This window comes from Fringilla coelebs (genome assembly GCF_963513975.1).
Source record: "Fringilla coelebs genome assembly, chromosome: 21".
NCBI lineage: Eukaryota > Metazoa > Chordata > Aves > Passeriformes > Fringillidae > Fringilla > Fringilla coelebs.
In genome coordinates, this window is record NC_140047.1 from 3340812 (window position 1) to 3365139 (window position 24328).

The window sequence follows — 24328 nt, forward strand, 5'->3', positions numbered from 1 at the left end:
CAGGACCACGACTGGCATGACCTCTTGGCTGTTCTGTTTTGCTCTCCCTGGTTTTACAAAGAACAGGATGATTTCCCCCAGCCTCTGCTGCCTTCCAGGCAGTGCAAGGCTCTCATCTGAGGGTGTAGTTTCTGTGGAAAAACCCCTAAGCTGGGCATTACTGATGCCCTCAGCCCATTTCTCTGGCTGGAGGGCTGATGCTGTGCTCAGTTTTCTCCATCACAGACTCCAGAGCCCTGCTGGGCCCTTTCAGTCCTTCCTGGGAGGGTTTTTGTAGCAACAGGAAAGCATTATCCTCAGCCACAGTGAATTGTCAGGTACAATTCTGCTGTGTTTGGAGACAATAAATGTGATTTATTCCCTTCTCCCTTCCTTGCTCAGTTCCTCCATTTATTCCCAGTCTCTGACCACTTCAAGCCATCTCTAGAAGATTTCTCCCCTCACCCTAAAGCTTCACCACACCACCAGTTTCTCATTCAGCATTCCTGCTCCTTCCTCCTGGTGCCAAGTGTTGTAAGAAAAGCCCATTAGCATCCTGGCTGGAATTGATTAATCAATATGTGGTGCATGAGATCATCTTCTCCCAACCTGCCTCTCGTGCCACATGCAAAACCCAGAGCTTACTATGGGGGTATTGATTTTGGGGGCTGTTTGAAGCTGTTGTAGTTTCATTCTGGATCCCCATGAATTGGGAGCAGGTGCCTGGAGCAGCTGCAGAGTTGGGTTTGTTGTGTCTGAGACCCCAGCTCAGGGTTTGGTCTGGCAGATCTGAGGGGCTCTGGATGTTCTCACTGAGGGGAGGCTTTGTGCTGTGCCATGGGACACTCAGCAGAAGTCAGGGATGCCAGGAGCCACCCCTGCCACCTGTCCCTTGTCCCCAAGGGCTGTCAGCCCCTCCCTGTGCTGCTCTGCTTGCTGAGGACCTGGCTGTGCTATTGCAGGCTGGAAACAGAGAAGCTGTGGGTGGGGAAGAGCCTCTCTGTGCAGCCCTCAGCCTTTTCACAGCTTCACTCACGTGCTGCTTTCTGGCCTCTTGTTTCTTGGTTTGGTGTCTTCTGTGCCTACTCCAACTCCATCAAACTGAAAAAAGGAGACAAAAGCCCAGATTATGCTGCAGTAGTGACTGAAAATCCTCCATGGGGTGTTTGTGGATGCATGGTCAGGCTGTGCACAGGCAACAGCAGTGAAGCCATCGAATTATGGAATGGTCTGGGTGGGAAGGGATAATCCCATTCCAACCCCTGCTATGGCAGGGACACCTCCCACTGTCCCAGGCTGCTCCCAGCCCTGTCCAGCCTGGCCTTGGGCACTGCCAGGGATCCAGGGGCAGCCCCAGCTGCTCTGGGCACCCTGTGCCAGGGCCTGCCCACCCTGCCAGGGAACAATTCCTAATTCCCAATATCCCATCTAACTCTGTTCTCTCTCAGTTTGAAATCACTGTCCCCTGTTCTGTCACTCTGCTCATATAAAAAGTCCCTCTCCCTCCTTTTTGGAAGTTCCTTCAGGCCCTGGCAGGGGCTCTGAGCTCTCCCTGGAGCTTCTCCTCTCCAGGTGAGCACCCCCAGCTCTCCCAGCCTGGCCCCAGAGCAGAGGGGCTCCAGCCCTGGAGCAGCTCTGTGGTTCTGGACTGGCTCCAGCAGCTCCAGGTCCTCCTGATGTTGAGGACCCCAGACCTGGATACAGAATCCCAAGTGGGGTCCCACAAGGGCAGAGTAGAGGGGGGAATCACCTCCCTCATCCTGGCCACTCCTCTGTAGGTGGAATCCATCCATCCTGCTCCAGGCAGTGCAGAAGCTGCCCGGGGATGCAGCTTGGACCGACCTGATCTGGGCTCAGACTGGGAAGAATCTGGAAGATGTTTCCCATTGAATCCAGAGCAGGTAGAGTAAGTGAACACCTCAACAAAGGGGGAGTGTCAGAGGTTATTCCTTGTTCAGGGAACTCTGATTCACCAACCCAGTTCTCCACTCCTGAGGAAAATGGTTTTTTGTTAGGAAAATTTTATCAGGCGATGTTTCCCTGTCAGCCCCAGGCTCTGGTCTCCTCAAGGAGAGAAGCATTCCCCTGATGCAGGATACTCATCAGAGCTGAGCTGTGCACCTACTTTTAATCTTTTCCTTAATTAAGATTTGCAAAAGGCTGTGGGACCATGGGAGGCAAGATATGGTCTGTGTAAACTGTGATTAAGCATCAGTAAGAAAAAAGGAGCTTTTTCTCCTGCTAATTCATGAAAGCAGGGAAAAACACACAGTTCTGGTGCCCCCAACATAATGAGGACATGGAACTGTGGGAGCAAGTCCAGAGGAGGCCCCATGGACACAGAAGAGGTTGTGTGGAGAGCTCAGAGCCCCATGCAGGGCCTGGAGGGTCTCCAGGAGAGCTGGAGAGGGACTGGGGACAAGCATGGAGGGACAGGACACAGGGAATGGCTCCCACTGCCAGAGGGCAGGGATGGATGGGATATTGGGAATTGGGAATTGTTCCCTGGCAGGGTGGGCAGGCCCTGGCACAGGGTGCCCAGAGCAGCTGGGGCTGCCCCTGGATCCCTGGAAGTGTCCTGGAATCAGCCTGGGACAGTGGGAGGTGACCCTGCCATGGCAGGGGTGGAATGGGATGAGCTTTAAGTTCCCTTCAACCTAAACTGTGATTTATAAATACTGCTAATCCTGAGGCTTAGCTGAGCCCTTCCTTCACCCCTTCCCGTGAGTGCCACCACCACAGGCTGGCCAGGTTGGGGTAGATTTGTCCCCCTGCTTGTACAAACCCCTCCCTTGGTGCTGCTGGAGCAGCCAGCCCTGCTGGGACCGAAATCCCTGTGCTGCCAGGCAGTCTGGGACTGAGACCCATTAGGGGAAGGCTGAGGTTACAACTTCTGCCTTAATGGCCCATTCATTTCCTGCTGCAAAATGTCTGGATTGATTGTCCTGCATCAGCAGGGCTCTGTTCTCACTCCCCACCTCCTGCTGCTCTGTGGCTGTTCAGGGCAGCCAGGGTTTTACTGGGATCTCAGGGTATTGTATTTGCAGGGACCCTCGTGGCAGCGAGGAATGATGAATCTGACTCCATGTGCTCAGAAGGCTAATTCATTACTTTGTGATACTATCTTATATTAAAGAATACTATATTAAAGAATACAGAAAAAATTCTTACTGAATGCTAAAAGTATAATAATGAAAACTCCTGACTCTCTCCAGAGCCTTGACACAGCTTGGCCCTGGTTGGCCAAAGAGTGAAAACAACTCCCAGCAGAATGCAATGGAACAATCACCTGTGGGTGAACAATCTCCAAACACATTGCACATGAGCACAGCACAGGAGAAGCAAATGAGAGAAGAATTGTTTTCCTTTTCTCTGAGGCTTCTCAGCTTCCCAGGAGAAAAGCCCTGGGGGAAGGGATTTTTCCAGAGAATGTGACTGTGACATCAGGGAGCAGTCACTGGGTGGGATGTGCTTCACCAGTTCAGCACTCATTGAAATCTGGGAGGGTTTGCTCTGTCCTCAAAGCAGATTGGAGGCTGAGACAGTTGGGCTGTGATGGCACCAGGCAAACCGAGGAGTTTGGTGTCAAGGGTGTTCAGGAGAGAGGGACTGGGGTTTGATGGTTGGGCTCAGGTCTGTCAAAGCGAGGGGTTTGTTGTGAGGGATTATTCAGTCATTCCCAAAGGACTGAAGTGACTTTAGAGGGGGTCCAGATCCAGCTTTCATACAGATTAAGAAAGTCACAGCATCAAAGGCTTCAGCACAGCCTTTGCAGTTGGAAACCTACCTTGTAAATATTCACTCCTTGTCCTGTGATAAATTGAGGAATTAAGAGAGCAAGAAGAAAGCAAGTTCACAAATCCCAGCCCATTTTTACCATGCTGATCCGCTATTTATACTTCCAGAGACTTTTCCTTTTAATTGGGGCTCATGAAAGCTTTCTAGCAAGGCTTTATCTGGGAGGTGATTTATGCTTGAAGCAAAGAGGCTGAATCATCAGTAGGGTGAAACACTTCAATAATAAGCTGGGGGAAAAAACTTCCTGCCTCAGCAGCACAAAAGCATTGGAACAATGACTCCAACCAAGCTCCTCGGAGAGCTGCAGGTTTGTCTCAGCTGTGGCTTGTTTGTGCTCAAAAGTGTCCAAGGAGCAACAGGTGGTTTAGGAAAGTTGGTGCTGAGGAAGAACATTTTTTCCAGCAAATGGAGCACCTCCTGCTAATTCTTACCTTCAGCATCACCTGGGAATGTATTAAAATAGAGCAACCCAACTGTTTTCCTCAGAGTGGGAGCCCAGTGCTCTGGCAGGGTTTCAGTCCAGCCCAGTGCAGACAGGTCAGAGACCCCTCAAGCATGGGCAGAGCATTTTCTGGACCATGAAATTAGGGAAGAATCTGCTACAGCAGCAGCTTGCTGTGGGGGGAAATGCTGCTCAGGGGCCACATGCCCTAGACCTGACTTTGTGCAGCTGGGCCCAGCCCAGTGCCAGGCTGGGCTGGTGGCAGGAGCTGGGTCTCTCTCTCTCTGCAGTGTGGATTCAGCAATCATTGGGTTGGTGCAGCTTCTGCATCTGGTGTGCTGGTGCTGGGGCAGTCTCTGCTCTGGGATCTCTGGTTCAGGGTGGCCCTTTGAGCTTGTGCTGTTCACCTGGAGCATCCCACTGGCCTTGGGGTGACATGGGACAACACAGGTTGCTGTTGAGGCTGGCTGGCTGGGTTTGAAAAGCCAGGTGTCTGCTAAGGAAGGCAGAAGCCTCCCCTGAAAGGGAAAATGTAAATCCCTCCCTCTGAATTATTATAATATTGAAATTAAGGGGCTCTCAGGCAAAGATACGGGGGTGGTAATAACAGTTCTTTAATAGGAAAATTAAAAATACAAATGCCATAGTACAAACAAACCCCTGCCAGAGTCAGAGCAGTCCCTGTCCCCTGTGTGTCAGGGTGGGGGCACAGCCCCATCCCAGGGGGGCTCAGCCCTCCTGCAGTGCCAGCTGTGGTTCTGCTGCAGCAGGATCCTGCACAAGGGGGGAGTTTTCCTCTGCAGCTCCAGGGCTGCTGGAGATGGGCCTGCTCTCCCTCTGGGAATGCAGGGCAGGAGAAAGCTGCTCCTCTGGGAATGCAGGGGGCAAAGGCTGCTGTGCTGTTCCAGGGCAGATTGTATCCAGGTAGGAATGCTTGGCTCCTGCCCTGGGCACAGCATCTCCCCATGGGATGATGGAATTTGATCAGCCCTGCAGGGACACTCAGTGGCCATGGACAGCAGAGATCTGCTGGAGGGAGGGTTGGCTGTGGGGGAGAGAAAGAAAACTGCCCAGTGAACAGAGAGAACTGCCCCAGCTCTGACAGATACACGCACCCCCAGAATAGAATGCACACCCCCCACGTTATGTGAATTTATTCATTATCCCCATGAAGTGTCTGGATGTGCTGCATTTGTTTTCATGCTTTGAGCAGGGCTCTGGCAGTACCCAGGGGCTGCTGGAGCTGGGGGATGTTGGTGCTGCTGAAGGAGAATATTTCCAGTGATGGACTCCAAGGGCAGAGTCTGGGTGAAGAAATCCCTGTGCTGGGGTGGGGAGGAAACAATGGCACTACTCAGCAAGAGAAGCTGTGGTGCCCTGGGATCTGAGTCCTCCTGAGCATTGTTTTCCCTCCAGATCTAGTTTTCAAATCAAGGTAATTTCTGGATCATTTTAGATCCTCTTGTTTACGTGCTTGGTGTTTGTGAATGACAGTGACTCATCTATTGCTAAAATGGGCTCTGTGGAGGTGGAAAACCTTTTAAAGAGGCAATAGTACAACTCTGGTTTCCTTTTCCGAGAAGTATTTCCCAGTTTTGCCCATGCAAGAACCTTATTGTCCATCATCAATCCCTCCACTGGTTGCCATGGGAAGTTCCCCTTCTTTTGCAAAGTGAGAAAAACCTGAAAACTTCAGGGCCTGCCCATGAATTCCTCAATCCAAATAATTCTTTTGCTAGGCTGAGCCTAAGCATTCCTTACAGAGAGGAGCCAGCTGGGAGCCTTCCTGAGGGAGCTGCTGTGGCGCTGGCAGCGATGAGTTTGGAGCTCAGAACTTTTTGTGGGATCCCCAGGGGATTGGGAAGGGCTTGGGGCTCCTTGCTGTCCTTCAGAGCCAGCACGGTTTGCTCTGCTCTGTTCCCTCTGTGAGGTGCCTTTGATGTGCACCAGGAACTTCCAAAGAATTGAGAATTGTGTTTGTGGACCCAGAAAATCATGGGTCAAACGTGCTCCATCTGGAGCTGTCAGAAAGCTCCGTGCTGACTTTCAGTGAGCTGGGCTTTCACCTTTCATCTTTCCAGGAGTTCAAAGCTCCTCAGTGGAATTTGCTTTGCAAAGCAGGGGCTCCTTGCAGGAGAGGAGAAATGTCAAAGTGCACCCTCGCTCTCTTTTGATCTTAATGGCAAGAGATTTTCATGTTTCTTCCATTTCCTACTGACAAATATTAGTGTCCAGTGGGTCTTCCAAGACTGTGGACTGGGCCTAACTCAATATCCTTTGAGTAGGGATGAACAGTTCAAACAAGATATAAATCTACCTTAAATTGGATCCCAAATGGAACTTTACCCTCCCTGAATTAAAATAGCTTATGATTCACTTGGTATTTTTCATTCTTTTTTGTGTCTTTGAAATTCTTTATTCCTCAGATACAGAAATGAAAGGCTGGGATGTAATTGTTGTTTCATTTGCAGCCCAACCCAGAGATGGTTTTGTTGGTGGGGTGTCACCATGATATTTTCTGAAAAATCCTCTTTGCCCAGGATTTTCTCCTGGGAAGCTGAGAAGCCTCAGAAAGGAATGAAAACAATAATTATCTGATTGCTGCTCTTATGTTTGCTACTTTGGAATGTGGCTTGGACATTGTTTACCAACAGGTGAATGTTTGATTGGTTCCATGTGAATTGTTTTTAATTAATTACCAATCACAGCCAGCTGTGTTGGACGCTGGAAGCAGTCACGAGTTTTTCATTGTCATTCTTGTTAAGCCTTCTGTCTGTATCCTTGCTCTATTCTTTAGTATAGTTTTAGTATAGCATTCTTTAATATAAGTACATAAAATAATAAATTAGCCTTCTGAGAACATGGAGTCAGACTCATCTCTTCATCTCATCCTGGGGACCCCACAAACTCAACATCTCTGAATTTCTTTATTCCTAAGAAGATACAGAAATGAAAGGCTGGGATGTAATTGTTCATTTCCAGCCCAGCCCAGAGATGGTTTTGTTGGTGGGGTGGTGTTGGGGCTGTAGGGGCAGAAGAGACTCTGCTGTCCCAGCCTGGAGAGCTCACATGTGTCTTTTTGGTCTTTCATAGAATCATGGAATGGTTGGGTGGGAAGGGACCTTAAAACTCATCTCATTCCACCTCCACCATGGGCAGGGACACTTCCCATTGTCCCAGGCTGCTCCAAGCCCTGTCCAGCCTGGCCTTGGGTACTGCCAGGGATCCAGGGGCAGCCCCAGCTGCTCTGGGCACCCTGTGCCAGTGACGGGTTAATTTATGAAGATCAAACCTGTGACTCTTGGTCTCCATCACTCCCAAGTGTGAGCTGGGGGTTCCAAGGTGAAGTTCCTCAGGAGGAGTTTGGATGTGACCAGCACTGGTTACCTGGACCATGAGGTGATTTCCTGATCAAACTCCCCCAGGGATGTGGTGTGAGGGTGCAGTTTGAATGTGCTACAGAAAACAGAAGGGAAATAAATAGTACAGAGCAAGTCCCCTCATCTCAGACTTGGATGAAGGCTCCTCTTTGCTCCCTGGCTGAGATTCCTCAGGGCTCAAGAACCTCCACACCTTGAGCACCTCTGAAACCTGCCAGTTAAGGCTCACAGGTGCCTTAAGTGTCCTTTTGCTGGGCCTTCGCTCAGATTGTGCCTTTCTGGGGGGTTTGCACTTGGCTTTGCTCGTGGGGACTGTCACAGCTGATTTGGTGGCAGAGTGACTGCTCCAGAGAGCCTATGGGACTCTGCAGGTGGCACTGGGACTGCTCTGTGTCCCTGGTGGCACTGGGACTGCTCTGTGTCCCTGATGGCACTGGGGCTGCTCTGCTCTGTGTCCCTGGTGGCGCTGGAATTGTTCTGTGGCACTGGGGCTGCTCTGCTCTGTGTCCCTGGTGGCACTGGAATTGTTCTGTGTCCCTGGTGGCACTGGGACTGCTCTTCTCTCTCGTACAACTGATGAGCAGTTGGTTTGCTCTCTGTTAGAAGTGATCTGAAGCCAATCCCAGACACACAATTGCTGAATATTGAGAGGAGAGAGAAGAAATGCTGTGTTTGCAGTGGTGTCTGTGTGTCCTGGGGCTGGCAGCAGTGGTGTGAGGAGGTGAGTTGAGTCTCCTGTGAGCACTCTCTGCACATGATCAACTCTCCTTGTGAATAAATATTGAGAAGCAAAGCTGTTTAACCAGAGAAGTGTGAGCAGGCAGCAAAAGGAAAAGCTGCTGAAGGGTTTTCCTCACATTAACAGGGATAATAAGCACAAGGAGAGGCTTTGTTTTGCCCCTCTGAATGCCACAGCACATTTCTGACATGGTTCCTTTGCTGCTGTCGTGTCCAAGGATCAAGTTTTGCTCCAGGTGAATGTGGGGTGTCAGAATCCAGGGCTGGAAGGGACCAGCACTGGGAAAGCAGAGCAGGGTCTGAGCCAGGCTTGGCGTTGAGAGCTGCACCAGAGCAACCTGAGAGCAAACAAGGGTGCTCTGCTTCACCTGGCACACAGCTCAGGAGTCAGCTGGGTCTTTGAAGAGGTGGAGATCAGGGAATCACAGCTGGAAGGATGACCAGGACTGCCCAAGACACAGCAACAATCCCTTCCTGGGCATCTCTGGAAGTGTTTTCCAAATGCTCTGGCAGCCTCGGGGCCGTGCCCATTCCCTGGGGAGCCTGGGCAGTGCCAGCACCCTCTGGGGGAATCCTAAATCAGAACACATGTGGGAAGATGAAAAATGAATGTTGCAACATGCAATGCCCACAGGTCTGTGAAGAAACATCACTGTGGCTTTGTCTGCAGCAGAGCCTGTTCTGATCTCAGCTTTTCAGAGCACACAGCATCTGCCTCACAGATTTGGTGTAAAATCCCCTCCAGCCCTTACCTGGGGGAGAGGTTACCCTTGGGATTTGATGCTCACCAGTGCTGAACTTCTCTTGTCACCGTGTATTTGCTCCTGGAGGTGCCCAGGGACCTGCTGGGGACAAAGCCAGCAGGGCACGTGTCACATGCTGGTGTTGTGCAGCTGTGATGGAGATGGGAGCTGAGCTCCTGAGCTGTGCCACGAGGTAATTGTGCTCTCTCTTTCTCCCTGCAGCTTCATAAAGAAGAGAAAAATCTCCTAATGCTGTTAGTGCTCAATTGCACTCGCTGTCGAGTTAGGGTGATTTGAATTTGCTAATAAGAACCAGTCACCTTCAGAGAGCACATAAATGATAATTCCCAGGCTGGAGCTGTGGGGTTAATGTTGATTTTGTTGATTTTGTGGCTCAGTATCACCAATCATCTGCAGGAAAGTAGGGCAGTGATGGCAGAGTTTGGAGCAGGCAGCCAAGAGCCTGGCAGCAGCTGTGAGTGCAGGACTGGTTTGTGAGGGAAAGGCTGGATGAGGGAGGGAGGGAAAAACCTCTCCTGTGCATGGGGCCTTTGTAGAAGGGGTACTGGAAGGCAGGGACACGCTTAGGGGTGACCAAACCCTCGCACAAAAACCCCAAACCAGCTCAGCCCAACTATTGACTTGAGCACAAAACCCCAATGGGAGTTTTGGATGTGTGGAACCCATCCCAACAGAGAGAGCCTGTTGTATTGCAGGGTGCCCCAGGGAGGGCAGGAATGATGAATCTGATCCATGTGCTCAGAAGGCTAATTTATTACTTTATGATACTACATTAAATTAGATACTATATTATATTAAACTATACTAAAGAATGCAGAAAGGATACTTACTGAATGCTAAAAAGATAATAATGAAAACTCCTGACTCTCTCCAGAGCCCTGACACAGCTTGGCCCTGGTTGGCCAAAGAGTGAAAACAACTCCCAGCAGAATGCAATGGAACAATCACCTGTGGGTGAACAATCTCCAAACACATTCCACATGAGCACAGCACAGGAGAAGCAAATGAGAGAAGAATTGTTTCCCTTTTCTCTGAGGCTCCTCAGCTTCCCAGGAGAAGAATCCTGGGTGAAGGGATTTTTCCAGAAAATGTGAGTGCCACAAGAGCTCACACGTGGCCGGAGTGTCCCCCACAACCCCCTTACACCTCTGCTGATGGCACACAGGCTTTTTTCCAGTTGAGATGTGCATTTCATCCATGTTTCCTGCTGGATTTAAGCTTCCTCAATTATGTTGTTACAACCTCTGGCTTCTTTGAGTATCAGACAGATTTATTATTATGTAGAAAAATCAGTCTTTTAGGTCACTCTTCATTCACTTAGCTGATCACTGGTGTGTGACAGACACATCTCAAATTTCAGAAATTCTTGTGTAAACAGACTCACCTACCACCCATGTGTGTGAAAATATCCAAATTTCTCTGTGCCTTAAACCCCTCCCTGGAGCTCTGTGTCCAAACTCCCCTGAGCAGCAGATGGAGTGGATTTCTGAACTCCCTTTTCCCCAGGGAAAAGCCTCACTCCAGGCTTTGGAGTAAAAAACTTGCTACTAATGAGACCTGGTGGGGTGTAGCAGTCCAGGAGTGCAATAAATTGGTGTGAGCATCCAGGGATTTGTAGGAAAAAATCCCTCGTGGAGCACTGAAAAAGCAGCACAAGCTCCTGTGAGGGGAAAGCACATGGTGAGAGGAGGAATCTGCACAGCTGATGGATCCTGTGAGAGCTGTCAGTACAAGAAGCCTACACCAGTCCCAATTCTGCCCATTATTGCTGCTTTCCTCCTGGGTTCTGGAGGGCTGCAGGCCCTGTTTGAATTCCCAGTTCTTTTAAGGGATGCAGGCTTTGCCTGCTTCCTCCTCTGAAAGGTTTGCAGAAACCCAAAGATGCTGGAATAGGAAATGTGTGCAGCAAGCCCAAGGCTGAAATGGCTTTGGAATATTTAAATGCCAAGAGTGCTGCACGTTTGTGCCCACACCTGGGTCTCCATCCATCTGGGAACACAGCCTGGCTGACCCCGTGCCCACATGGGCATTCCCTCCAAGCTGTGGGAATCCATAAAATCAGAGGGTTTGGGGAAAGCTGCAAAGGGCCTCAGAGACAGCAGAACTGTGATTGGAGCTAAGCAGTAGCTGTGAGATTGGTCAGCAGAAAAATTATGTAAAATGTAGAAAAGCAAGGACAAACAGAACAATGGTCTGTGTATTAATGCTTGGCTAGAATAACTCTTTAAGCTACAGAAAAGTTTATCTAGCAAGATATTAGGAAGTTTTAAGCTTAATAATGGAGCTCTGTGCATTGTGTTTGAAGGCTTACAAGCAGGTAGTGTATTCAAAATGAGCAAGCATTGTTTTAACTGAAGATACCTGTGCTTGTAGTGGTTGGATAGAACCAATATGCTTCTGCTTTGTGTGATTGGTCAAAAAACTTTTAAAGTAAGTTGTAACATTAAGTTCTTGGTCTGCTGCCTGGGATGTGAGCTGCTGGCATCTTCCCATTGCCATAACCATGTAATGAGGCTGATGCTGGAAAATAAAACAGCTCAAGGCACGTTCCCAGCAGTCCTGTCCTGTTGGTGATTTGTACAGAGACCCCCAGCCAATGATACAAGCCTGAGAGGATTGAGCCATTTCAGCCCTGCCCCAGCAAATTCCCCTGCTCAGAACAGCCCTTGAGCAAATGTGTGAGGCTGAGCAGGAGCTGAAGCACCTCCTCCCTGAACCTTCTGGGGTTTATTTAATGTCTCAGGGAAGATTTATTCCAAATGACTGCGGGGTGGCCACCTCCAGGTTTAATAGGAGACATTTCAGATATACAGCAGGAGAGTGACATATATCAGACAAACTTCAAGAGTCTCTTCAAGGCAGCAGTTGCTCTCTGAAAAGCAGTGAAACCTCTCCAAACAGCAGCATAACCGTGGGGGCTTGCCAAGGAAAAAACTCCAGCTGAAGAAATCCACTTGCAGCTCAACAGCATGAAAGCAGTGAGGGTACAAACAGCCCTGAACGTGCCTGGCAATTGCTTTCCTGCCCAGGATGAAAAAGGCAGCTGGGGATGGTGTGTGAAAACACAAGAAAGGATAAAAGTGCCGCTGTAATAAAAAAATGGGTTAAAGAATTCCTTTTAAAAGCTTTGTTGTGCCAGGAACTTTATTTTTTGGGGGAAAAACAGATTTCCTGAGAGGTGGTGGCTGCCCCATCCCCGGCAGTGTCCAAGTCCAGGTTGGACATTGGGGCTTGGAGCAGCCTGGGATGATGGAGGATGTCTCTGCCTGTGGCAGGGGGAGGGATGAGATGGGTTTTAAGATCCCTTCCAACCCAAGATATTGTACGATTCTAAAATCCAGCCCTTGCAGGGGAGGAAAATCACCCAGGAGCTGTGGGAAGCAGCTCATCCCAAAAATACCCTGGGTGTCCCTGTCCCTTCTGGGGTTGGTTTGTTTAACTGGTCTGTGGCAAAACCTTTGCTGTTCATCCCTGTTCCCAGGTTGTTTCCTCCTCCTGGACTCCAGAGAGGAGCAGCTTTGAGCTGGGCTCATCACTTTTTACGGGCTTAATGAATATACACTGTTGTAAATATTTTCACACTTCAATTTGGAATTTCACAGGCAGTTCTCATTCAAATTTGGAACAACTTGGCAAGGCTTTTAGTTAGGAAAAACCTTTCTTTTTCTTTCCTAGAGCAGAGAGTCCTTTTTATTTAAAATGTCTTCACAAAACCTTGTGAAATGTCTTTAGAAGGAGCCGAGAGGATCATACCCAACTGATTTTTTGTTCTGTTTTGTCTGAAGCAGGGAAATGGGAGGGATAAAAGACCTTTGGAATCATGTTCTGAGTAGGGATTGCATTGACAAAGGGCTCTTGGGCCTGGGGGCTTTGCTGTGCTCTCAGTTCTGTGGGACTGAGCTCTCAGCTCCAGCTCCTGAGCTGTAGATTTATTTACAAGGATATTTTTTGCTCATAATTAAGGAAAGGCTGAACTGCTGGAGGTGTCTCATTAGAAGATAAGAATGAGAAGGTGGCTTAACCTAAATAAATCAATACTCTGCTCATTGCCAGTCCTCTTCAGGTGGAATGCAGGTGTGCAACAGCCCTTGGTTATGATTTTATACCATAGAATCAAGGCTTTAATTCATTCAACCAAATTTCTGCTACTGGAAACTTCTTGGGAATATTTGCTGGTGATGTTTAGAGGGAAAATCAGGAAGAGTCTGGATCTGCATGAGGATGATGAGGAAGCCTGTGCATTATCCTTAGGGCTGTTGTTATTTGCAATGATTTTGGGCCTTGCCCCACAGTTTCCTCTGCTCACAGCCAGCAAATGCTGGAGTATTGGATTGCTCTGGGAATTGCTCTGTGTCTCTGCTGACCAAGGGGCTGCAGGGCCCAGGGACTGCTGAGTGGCAGGAAAAGTTTATTCTGCATCTACTCACTAGACCAGCAAATCTCTGTGTGTGTCTGAATGCAGACTCAGAGAATCTCCTGTGTCCCTGAGCAGCCAGAGAGAGCTGGGCTCTAAATCTGTGTCTGTGTTTATACATTTATACCCAGGGATATTCCTCCCTTCTCATGACTTTCAGAGCACATTTGGGGACAGCTTTGGCTCTTCAGACACCTGAAGCCTTTGCAGAGTAAGAACAGCATGTCCAGAGAGTGCTGAATTTCCTCCAAGCGCAGCTTGACTCACGCAGGAGCTCTCTCAATGAATGATTTGTGCTTGATAAGAATTCCAAGCTCAGCAGCAGAATTTGGTTTTCAAGGTGCTCCCTCCAACTGCAGCACCCAAGCCCCAGAGCTCCTGTGCTCTCCTTGTGCCCCTTCCCAGGAAATGCCAGTCCTGTGTGCTCAGGGAAACCTGCAGATGGGTGGCTGAGGCACTGCTGGTGGGAATCAGAATATTTGAACCCTGCAGCACCTCAGCTTGAGTCCCATTTTGTGAAATGCTGGAATTACTTGGTCTCATGGGCTCTGTGGCTTTTGGATTTGTGGTAAAATGTGTGAAGTACATCCTCAGAGAATCACAGAATGGTTTGGGTTGGAAGGGACCTTAAAGATCATCTGGTTCCAGCCTCCCTGCTGAGGACAGGGACAGCTTCCACCACTCCAGGCTGCTCCAAGCCTCATCTGACCTGGCCTTAAACTCTCCCTCTCTTCCAGATTAGTGCCCTGTGGGGCTTGGAGAGGGGCTGGGAAGGTGTTTGCTGGGGCAGAACTTCCTCTGGAGACCCCCAGGCAGAGGCTGCCCTTCCTCACCCTGAATGTGCCTCACCTGCCCCCACCAGCAGCAGTCTGCACCGAGTTTCCATCCATAATTCAAGCCCACAACTGTTTAAAAATAAAAGAAAGGGAGGAGAAGCTCTGAAATCAAAATAAAAACATTAAAAAGAGGTAGAGTCCCTTGGCCAGCCTGTTATTTTTGACAGTGGCAGAGCTTTCCCAGCGCCAGGCAGGCTCATGAATAAAGCAGCTGAGTGAGTTCATGCTAGCTGGGGAAAGAATGAATTTTTTATCAAGAAACCCTGTTAGCATATTTATGTATTGATATATTGGTGCCATAAGCCTTTGGATCAAGGCATAAAACAGCAGTGGTTTTGCTTTTTCAGCCTCCCCAGCTCTGCAGAAGGGGAGAAACAAAGGGGAGGATTTGCTTCTATTTAGACTTGGCTGAATTAACATTAATATTGCTTGCAACAACTACAGTTAAAATGTGTTCCTACATCTACTGCTATTGTGCAAAATTAAAATGCTGCCAGCTTTGAGGATTTTACCCAGAGTCTTCTCGTATTTGTGTTGATTTTATGCATTTGGATGCTTTCAGAGGAAAGCCCAGCTCTGGATTGGTGTATTTGAGGGAATTATATCTCCCTTCACTCTTCTTTGGCACATTTTGGGTCCTGCCAGAGGGAATAAAAGGTGGAAAATAAGAATCCTAAAGGGGAAGGTGATCGAGGTGTGTGTGAAGGTGAAAAGGAGGAGTGGAGTAGCTCAGAGACCTCAAAGAGAGAGGATCTTCTCAGGAGCATGGATCTGGGTGTAAATGTGCAGGGCTTTGGGGTCTCCTCCCAGAGCTCAGGCTCTGTCATGGCTTTGGTGTGAGGGAAGGGCAGAGGCCACTGGGGACCCTCTGAGGGCTTTTCCTACAACTGCTGAACCCATCCCAAAGGGCTCCCAGGGAACACTTCCTCTGCCATGGGATCTTCCCTGGGGTCCAACCCCCCAAAGGCACAGGTACAATGTGCTCTAGGAGGAGATCAGATCCCAAAGGGCTCCCAGGAAATGCCTCCTCTGCTATGGGATCTTCCCTGGTGTCCATATCCCCACACATACACAGTTATGATGTGCTCTAGGAGGAGATCAGATCACAGAACCCCAGAATTGGGTTGAAAACACCTTTGGACTTGATGATCTCAATCTATGACCTAACACCACCTTGTCAACAAAATCATGGCCCTGAGTGTCACATCCAGTGCTTTTTCAACACCTCCAGGGACAGTGACTCCATTCCAGCGCTCAATCCCTCTTTCAGTGGAGAATTTTTTCCTAATTCCCAGCCTAATCTTCCCCTGGTGCAGCTCAAGGCTGTGTCTCCAGTCTCAAATTGTTGTCTGGACCTTACATGAAGTTTAGAGGCTCCTGAAATCCTGTCCATCCCACTGCTGGCCATGGAAACCACCAGCTGAGGGGTTTTCCTCAGACATAAGACAGAAGACATAAGCAGGTTAAAATCCTAAGAAGGGGTGTTTGGCTCCCAGTCTCCTACAGCTGGTTGGGGGCTCTTCCATTTTAATTCCCTCTCTCTCTGAACAGTGGCACCTGCTCTGACCCACCTGACCCCACTGACCCCAGGTGGGGGGGAGCTCTGAACCCCAAACCGACCCCATCTTGCTGTACTCAGAGCAGCATTTGGAGCAGTCACTGATTTCATTAGGGCCTGTCTGGGTTTGAAAAGCCAGGTGTCTGCTAAGGAAGGCAGGAGCCTCCCCTGAAATGGAAAATGTAAACCCCCTCCCTCTGAATTATTAGAATTTTGAAACTAAGAGGCTCTCAGGCAAAGATATGGGAATAGGAATAACAGTTCTGTACTAGGAAAACTAAAAAATACAAATGCAATAGTTCAAATAAAGAAAACAACTCACTGCCAGAGTCAGAGCAGTCCCTGTCCCCTGTGTGTCAGGGTGGGGGCACAGCCCCATCCCGGGGGGCTCAGCCCTCCTGCAGTGCCAGCTGTGGTTCTGCTGCAGCAGGATCCTGCACAAGGGAGGAGTTTTCCTCTGCAGCTCCAGGGCTGCTGGAGATGGGCCTGCTCTCCCTCTGGGAATGCAGGGCAGGAGAAAGCTGCTCCTCTGGGAATGCAGGGGGCAAAGGCTGCTGTGCTGCTCCAGGGCAGATTGTATCCAGGTAGGAATGCTTGGCTCCTGCCCTGGGCAGAGCATCTCCCCATGGGATGATGGAATTTGATCAGCCCTGCAGGGACACTCAGTGGCCATGGACAGCAGAGATCTCCTGGAGGGAGGATTGGCTGTGGGGGAGAGAAAGAAAACTGCCCAGTGAACAGAGAGAACTGCCCCAGCTCTGACAGATGGGGATAGAACACACACCCAGCTACACCTGAGACAAGCCCATTCCAGTTTTATCCTTCCCACAGAGCAGCCCAGGCTCTACCATGTCCCCTCCATGGGTGGCACAGCCCCAGGGTGTCCCTGGGGTGTCCCTGTGCCAGCTGAATTTGGATCTGGACGGTCGGTGGGAAGCGGCCCCGGCTGCTGAGCCCCTGCTGAGTTGAGCACCAGATGCTCCCCAAAAATGGTCTGGAACATCTGAGAGTCAGAATCCAGAGAAACTGGGCTGGATTCAAGCCCAGATGGCATTTCAGTGGGGAAAGGCTTTCTGCAGATCCTGGTGCTCTGTATGGAGCAGCACGTGGGGCCAGTGTCGCTATGGTATTGAGGAAGGGTGAATAAAGTGACACACAGGCTCCAAGGTCTCAGAAGGCTAAATGCAATTTCATTAAAAAACACTTTTTCTAGACAGTTACGATACGGGTGGACCTGATTGGTCCTCAATCAATAGCTCTCACACCATTGGCTAATTAGCCTCACACCATTGGCTAATTAGGCACAAAACCCTCTTGTAAGTATCTTAGGAGAAAACCCCACCACCTGCAAAGATCAAGAATTGTTTTAATTCCTTCTCTGAACTTTCACAAAACTGCACAGGGCAATGCCTGGGAAAGTTTATCTGACAGTTCTCAGCATCCGCAGGTCAGCACTTGAGAATTGGGACTTGTCTCACTGCCCTGCTGGGGAATGTGGGAGCAGCTCACCTTTCACCTCCTGGGAGGGTAGGGTTTGCAGCAGAGACCTCCTCAGTGCAGGGCTGGGGGGTGTTTCTGAGTCAGAAAGGTTACAGAAGGTTGAAGAGATTAAAGCCTTTAAAAAAAAAATATTTTTTTCCTCCTTCTGCTTTCATTGTAAGGCAGGTTCCAAGTGCTCTTGTACATGCTTGTAATTTTTTTTATTTTATTCTTAGTAATTTCTGTGTTCATTTAAATGTAAGAATAGAAATAAATCGCCCGTAAATAGCTTTGCTAATTATCAGAAATGGCGAGGAAGAGAGTTGTGAAAAATCAGAGGGTGAAGAGAGTTCATCTCTCCAAGACAGCTGAGAGTTCTCAATGCAAAAACACTTAACTAAGAGAATATTACCCTTTAATTGCCCTGAATAAGTCAGGCTGTGCCATTGATTAGATTCAATGCGTAAATCTAGGTGTGCTCTATTTTGTATTTTGATTAAAAACACGGTAAAAGCAAATGGTCTGTGGTGTTTGGCTGTATCTGTCTAATTAAATCCCGTTATTGACCCCCACTCAGGAAACATTTACGTGACAGCCCCTTAATTGTTTGTCTTTGACATTAAAGGTTGTTTTATGTGATGTTCCTTCCCCTCCCAAAGCAGCTCCTGCTCCCTTTGATGGAGTCAGCAGTGGGACCTGGGGATGATCTGGTGAGCCCTGAGGCTCCCTGGGGATGTGGAGCAAGGAGCCAAAAGCAGGCAGAGACCCTGGGGAGCCAGGGAGGGGATGGGGATGGGCTGGGAGAAGGATGCTGGAGCAGGCCAGGCTTTTTTGGCATTTCCTGGTCATGGGATGGAACAGTGAGAAGCAACAAGAATGAGAATCCCAGATTGGTTTGGGCTGGAAAAGACCATAAAGATCACCTCATTCCACCTCCACCATGGGCAGGGACACCTCCCACTAGCCCAGGTTACTCCAAGTCCCCTCCAAGTTGGTCTGAGCACTCCCAGGGATGAGGAAACACCCCTTGGAGCAGCCCTGGGAAGGTGGGCGATGGCCAGAGCTGCAGGAAGGGAGATGAGAGGTGATAAAAGGGCATTTCTGGGCTCTGCAGCACAGTGCAAGCAGCAGTTGGCTGCTTTCAGGTTGGTTGTTTCAAAGGGTATCTTGGAATGAATTAATTAGCAGACACGGTGTTAACAGGGGGAGCGGGGCCGGAGCAGCTCTGTGTGCCTGAGGCACAAAGTGAGGATTAGCCCTGCTCTGCTCTGCTCTTGGACCCCTCACAAAAGGCCTGGTGCTGAGAAGTGCTGTGTGCTGTGCTGGAGGATGCCCTGTTCTGCAGCTCAGGGCTTTAATCCCCAGCAGGACAGCAGCCTTTGGCTCCTCAGTCTGCTACAGCTGCCAGAATTCCTGCCCACGTTCCTGCACCTCGAGAGGTGGCTGTGCTGTGACTGCCTGGGGACACCAGCATGGGCATGGAGAGAGGAGAGAGCCCCTGGGGGCTCAGAGCCAACACAGGGATCCCTTAGAATTTGAGCTTTTTATATATTTGTAACCCTGCAGTTCTTTAGTGTGTAACTCCAAACTCCACACTCAGTGTGAGCTGCTGTTCTCCCACTTTGGGCAGACACAACAATTCCTCTCCAGACCTGGCACTCAAGGACACCTCACTGCCTCAGGGCCCAGAGATGGGAACAAAAGGGAGTTTGGGGGGGAGCAAACTTGGGGTCAATGACTTCATTACCTGGAGCTGTAATTGGCAGATAAACCCCCAATAATGGCCCAAACTTATAAAAGTGTGAAACCTGTGAGCCATCATCCACTTTGGGTGTAGGTCCTGGGGGGCTTTGTCTGCCCTAAATGTACCTGAAGGGCCTTCAATAAATATACCTGCTTTATATTGCCTTAATTCAGTCTGCCCTCTGTTTTTAGATATCAAAAAAAGGCATCAATAGGGAGAGAACAGAGAAAGGCTGTCCTGGGACACCCAACTGTGGACAGGGACAGCAGCTCCAGGGTGGCTGATGGAGCAGAGTCACCTGGAACAGCCTGGACAGATACTTTTGGGGATTTAGGAGTTGGGTGATGCCTCAGGTTTCAGCTTTTCTATTTTTCAGATCCTGTGCTGCTTTAGTGTGTGGGTCTGGGCTTCACATCAGGGCATGGTGAGCTCTGTGCACAGAGCAGGGAGACAAAACAATTCCTGCTCCAGCTGGGCACCAAGGACAAATGAGCCAAATCTCAGGCCAGGAGCACAAACCCCGTGGGCTGGAGAGAGAAAAACAAGCAGGGTGGGACTGCAGGGGCTGAAGCTGGGATGGGACAATGAACTGCAAGGTGCAAATGGAGCAGAGCTGATCCCAGGGAGAGACCCCGTGCCCGGCCGGGCATTTTGGGGCCATTTTGGTTCATCTTGGGTGCAGCCCTGGCTGGGCTCTGGTGCTGCCCAAGGTGGATCCATGGAGGAGATCCTTTGGGTAAATCCCTGCTTTATTCTTTAGCTCTGCCCAGCCTCTGCTCTAGGGAAGCCTGCACAGGGCATCAGGGGTATTTGGGTGTTTTATCATGCTGGGTGTGCCCTGCTACAAGTGCCAGGTCCGGTGTGGGAGCAGCTGGGGGCTGAGCAGAGCTCAGAATTTCAGGGAGAGCACTCCAGGGGTGCAGAGTTTGTGTGGGCTTTAGATGTTTGAGCTGGAGATCATTGTTGCCCTGTAAGTGCCCCTCAGCTGCCTCAGTTTCTCTCAGTGCAGCTGTGGGAGCCTTGTGCTGTCACATTTAGGGGATGTGGCTCTTTCCATGCCCGGGGCACTCCTGGGGCTGGGTGTGGGCACTGCTCAGGGGCTGCTTGTGAAGAGCCCCATGGCTGCTTTTAACCAGAAGGCTCAGAAGCTGTGTGAGAACCCCCTGTGAGCCCCTCCTGAATTTCTGGCTGTAATTCTGGCACATTCTGTTGAGTATTTTATTTCTCTTGCCCTCCTGTTACATCTCTGTGGGCACAAGTGGCGCTGACAGACGGCCAGACGTTACAGCAGTGAAATGTTGTAGCTGGAACATAAAAATTGATTTGATCTCTTGGCTCCTCCTGCTTAATGAGCGAGCCTGGAGCTCAGTGGCTCTGTGGATGAAGGGCTCAGGGCAGACAGAGCTGCCTGTGAGACTCTGGGGGCTTTCCCTGGGGGAAGGAGTTTGGTTTTCCTGGCAGCAAACAGGTTTTGAGTTCTTAAAGCCTCTCCCTGTGGCAGAGCCAGGGCTGCACCCTGTGCTTGGGCTCCAGCTCACTTGTGTGAGAAATGAGACTCACTTCCAAAACATTTAAAAGGTTTATTAAAACCTTGTCAAAAAATACAACAGAAGACTGAATAGAGACAATATTACAGCGCTGGGAGCAGAGGATTTTTCCTACCGTGTGCTCACCCACACAATGGAGTTTTCACCCTTTAACCCTTCAGTCCCACCAAAGTTCTGTCCATAGACTCCCTCTTCATTGTCCAGTGGTGGAGATCACTTCCTGACATCTTTTTTGAAGGTCAGGTGTTGCCATAGTAACGAGCTGACCCTCCCAAATGTCCCAAACCCAGGCAACCCCTGATAAGAACACAAGGGGGGTAAAACATAACTATAAATCTATAAAACTGCTCTTAACATATATATAGGATATTTGCCTTTTAATTGTGAGAGTCAACCATGACATTACTCATGTGTCACACTTGGGGGCACTGGGAAAGGTGCTGCACATCCAAGAAGGCTCTGCTTTCAAGGAGCACTTTGTCACCACTTTTGCCTGGTGTTTGTCACCATATCCAAAGTGGAGTTTGTCCTGGATCCTCGTGAGCGAGGCAGAGCAAACAGAGCCAGGCCCTACCCTGCCCTGAGCAGGAGGGAACCCAGCAGATGCCCAGGGAAGGGTGGGTAATTGGTTTTATTTCAACACATTTCGTTTTTAAGGGCTTTGATCGTGGCATGGAATTGTGGATCTGTCGCCAAGTTTGGGCTTCAAATGGAGAAATAAATGATAAGCGATCATTTGGCAGCAGGGAACCTGCTGCACTCCCTTTGCATGTTTCTGTGCTTTGCCCTTCTCCCATCTGTTCCTTCCTCCAGCCCCCCTTGGCTGCTGACAGCATTCCCAGCCTCACAGAACCATGGAATGTCCTGAGCTGGAAGGGACCATCGAGCCCTCCCTGGATGGGATCTCCTTGCTGCAACCAGAGATGTTTGATTGACAAGATGAGAGCTGAAGAACAGCCCCTAAATATAAAACCCTAAATACGAAATTGCCTCAGACACTTCTCCACTCCTCCTTTTTCTCTGTTTCCAGACAAATGATGCCACAGGCGAGACCTGGAATTGGCTTTACTTCATCCCTCTCATCATCACTGGCTCCTTTTCCCTTCATGTTGGGAGGGAAGCGCTGAGGATGAGTTTCCCTGTTCCCTCTGAGCCTATCTGCAGAGATGCAGGGCAGAACAGGGCGAGGAGAGAGCTGAAAGCAAAGAGGAAGAAGAATGAAAAGCCAAACCAGGGAATGAAGAACTGGGGTGGGATATCAGCTATTCCAAAGGCCTAATCAGGCAGCTCAGAGCCATCCCTGCATTTCTGCTCTGGGTTGTTTCTCCTCAGATCCATTTGTCCCTCACCCTGAGCAGAGGGGGTTGTGGTGAGGTTGCTGAGTGTCCATTCCTCCCCTCTGAGTCACTGATCAACTGACACAGCCATTCCTGAGTGGTGTTTGGGTGTTTGCTATTTGGGGAGATGCTGGTCTCGTGTCTGATCCTGGAGGAAGGATTTGTGCAGACATGCACCCTATTAACAAACCTCAGGGGCATTTACTCATGTCAGTGCTATAAATGTTATATATAAATTGTGGTATTCACAAACTCCTTGAACAGAGAGAGACATAATTCTCTCTCCTAGGATTTTTCCTGAGGAAGGCAGTGGGAAAGCTCAGAGAGAGAAGAGAAAACAATTCTTATCTCAGTTTGCTGCGCCTGTTGTTTGGCACATGTGGAATGTGTTATGGAGATTGTTTCCTGATGAGAGTTCGTTAATTGGACTCTGCTGATGGTTATTTGGACTGATTGGCCAATTGGGTCAAAGCTGGGTTGTGGCTGTGTGGAAAGGGTCACAGGTTTTCCTTTAGTATAGTATAGTTTAGTAATTTAGTATGTAGTGTAATATAGTATAGCTTAATAAAGCAATTGTTCAGCCTTCTGAATCATGGAGTCAGAGCACATTATTCCCTGGCTGGGGGCTCCCTGCCTTGATAAATAAATGTTATAAATGTTATCACCTGTGAGAAATACTCTGACAGTTTGGGGTTTGCTGTTCATTGGGTGACTTCTCATACAGAGACTTTTGAAGTGGTACCAGGTACACGCACAGCTGAGATAAAACACAGTTAAAGTGCTTCCTTTTCTGAGTCCTGCAAGCAAAGTTATTCTTGGAAATATGATTTGGAGCACTGGCCAAAAGCAGCACAGATAATAAGTTAAAGGCACCAATATCAGTTAGAATGAGCACAGTTCTTGCCAGTTGGTGTTTGAGGGCAGTTTTTCAGAGCTCTGCCTTTGGGCAGGGAGCTGAGCTCAGGGTTCCTGGTTTTCTTTACCCTCTGCAGAAGGACAAGGAGAATGCAAGAATTTACTTGTATCAGTATCATTTATCAGCAATAAATGTTATCACCTGTCAGAATGCTGTGATGTAGGTACTGGGTGACTTCTCATAGAGAAACTTTTGAGGTGGCATCAGGTACATGCATGGCTGAGGTAAAGCACATTTAAAGCATTTCCTTCTGTGAATCCTGCAAGCAAAATTACTCTTGGGAATATGATTGGGAAGAGTGACCAAAACGCATCACAGATAATGAGTTAAAGCACCAATATCAGAATTAATGCAGTTTTTGCCAAGTGGTGTTTGAGCTCTTCTCTGTAGTCTCTGCCTTTGGGCAGGGAGGTGAGCTCAGGATTCCTGTTTTTTTTACCCTCTGCAGGATGAAGGAGAAGGATGAGAAGAATGTGTTTAGGTCTTTACTTTCCTTTTTGCTCCCCTTCTCCTTTTCCTTCCACCCAACATCAGATCCTCAGATTGCTGCATTCTTCCCCGCACAAGAGAGGAATTTGCATTTTCCTCAGCACTGGGATTCTGTCAATGGCCATGTGGCATTTTCCTGTTCAGCACTTCCCCAAAGAGCTCCCTCGTGGCTGATGAATGCAGAAACTTTGTCATAAACTGCACCACCCTCCCTTCCTGTTCATCTCCCTCTGCTGCCTGCTCAGGGTGGGTTTGGCTGGCAGGAGCCCGAGGTGCTGAGTGAGCAGATGTGGAATTCCAGCATTCCAGAGATCCTGGGTTTCTTGCAGACTCCTTGTCTGGGTGTGAGCAGATCCTGGGCTGAACTGCAGCCTGGCTTTAGGGAAGGCTGTGGTTCCCTGCTGGAGTGGCTCTGTTCAGATGGAAATGTGCTGCTAGGGAGGGAGGAGGATGCTGCAGGGAGCTTGCACAGGGCTGGGCCACCTAAAAAAGGGGTTTGGTCCTGCAGTAGGGTCAGCCTGGAGCTGTGGAATTCTTTAGGCTGGAAAAAACACTTAAGGTCTTCATTCCCCCAGCACTGACCCATGCCCCCTACACTGCTTTTAAATCCTTTCAGGGATGGGACTCCACCACTGCCCTGGGCAGCTGTGCCAGGGCTGGGCAGCATTTCCATGACGGAATTTTCCCTAATGTCCAATCTAAACCTCTCCTGCCCCAGCCTGAGCTGTTCTCTCTCCTCCTGTCCCTGTTCCCTGGAGCACAGCCCGACCCCCCCCCCGGCTGTCCCCTCCTGTCAGGAGCTGTGCAGAGCCACAAGGGCCCCCCTGAGCCTCCTTTTCTCCAGCCTGAGCCCCTTCCCAGCTCCCTCAGCCTCTCCTGGGGATCCAGCCCCTTCCCTGGAACTGCT

The 24328-nt window shown here is 49.5% G+C and overlaps 1 protein-coding gene across 1 annotated transcript in view; it reads left to right on the plus strand.

Annotated features, from left to right (window-relative positions):
• Positions 1 to 24328, plus strand: part of CACNA1B (calcium voltage-gated channel subunit alpha1 B) — a gene marked incomplete at its 5' end in the record, with an annotated part of 303988 nt that overhangs the window by 120360 nt on the left and 159300 nt on the right. The window lies entirely within an intron of this gene.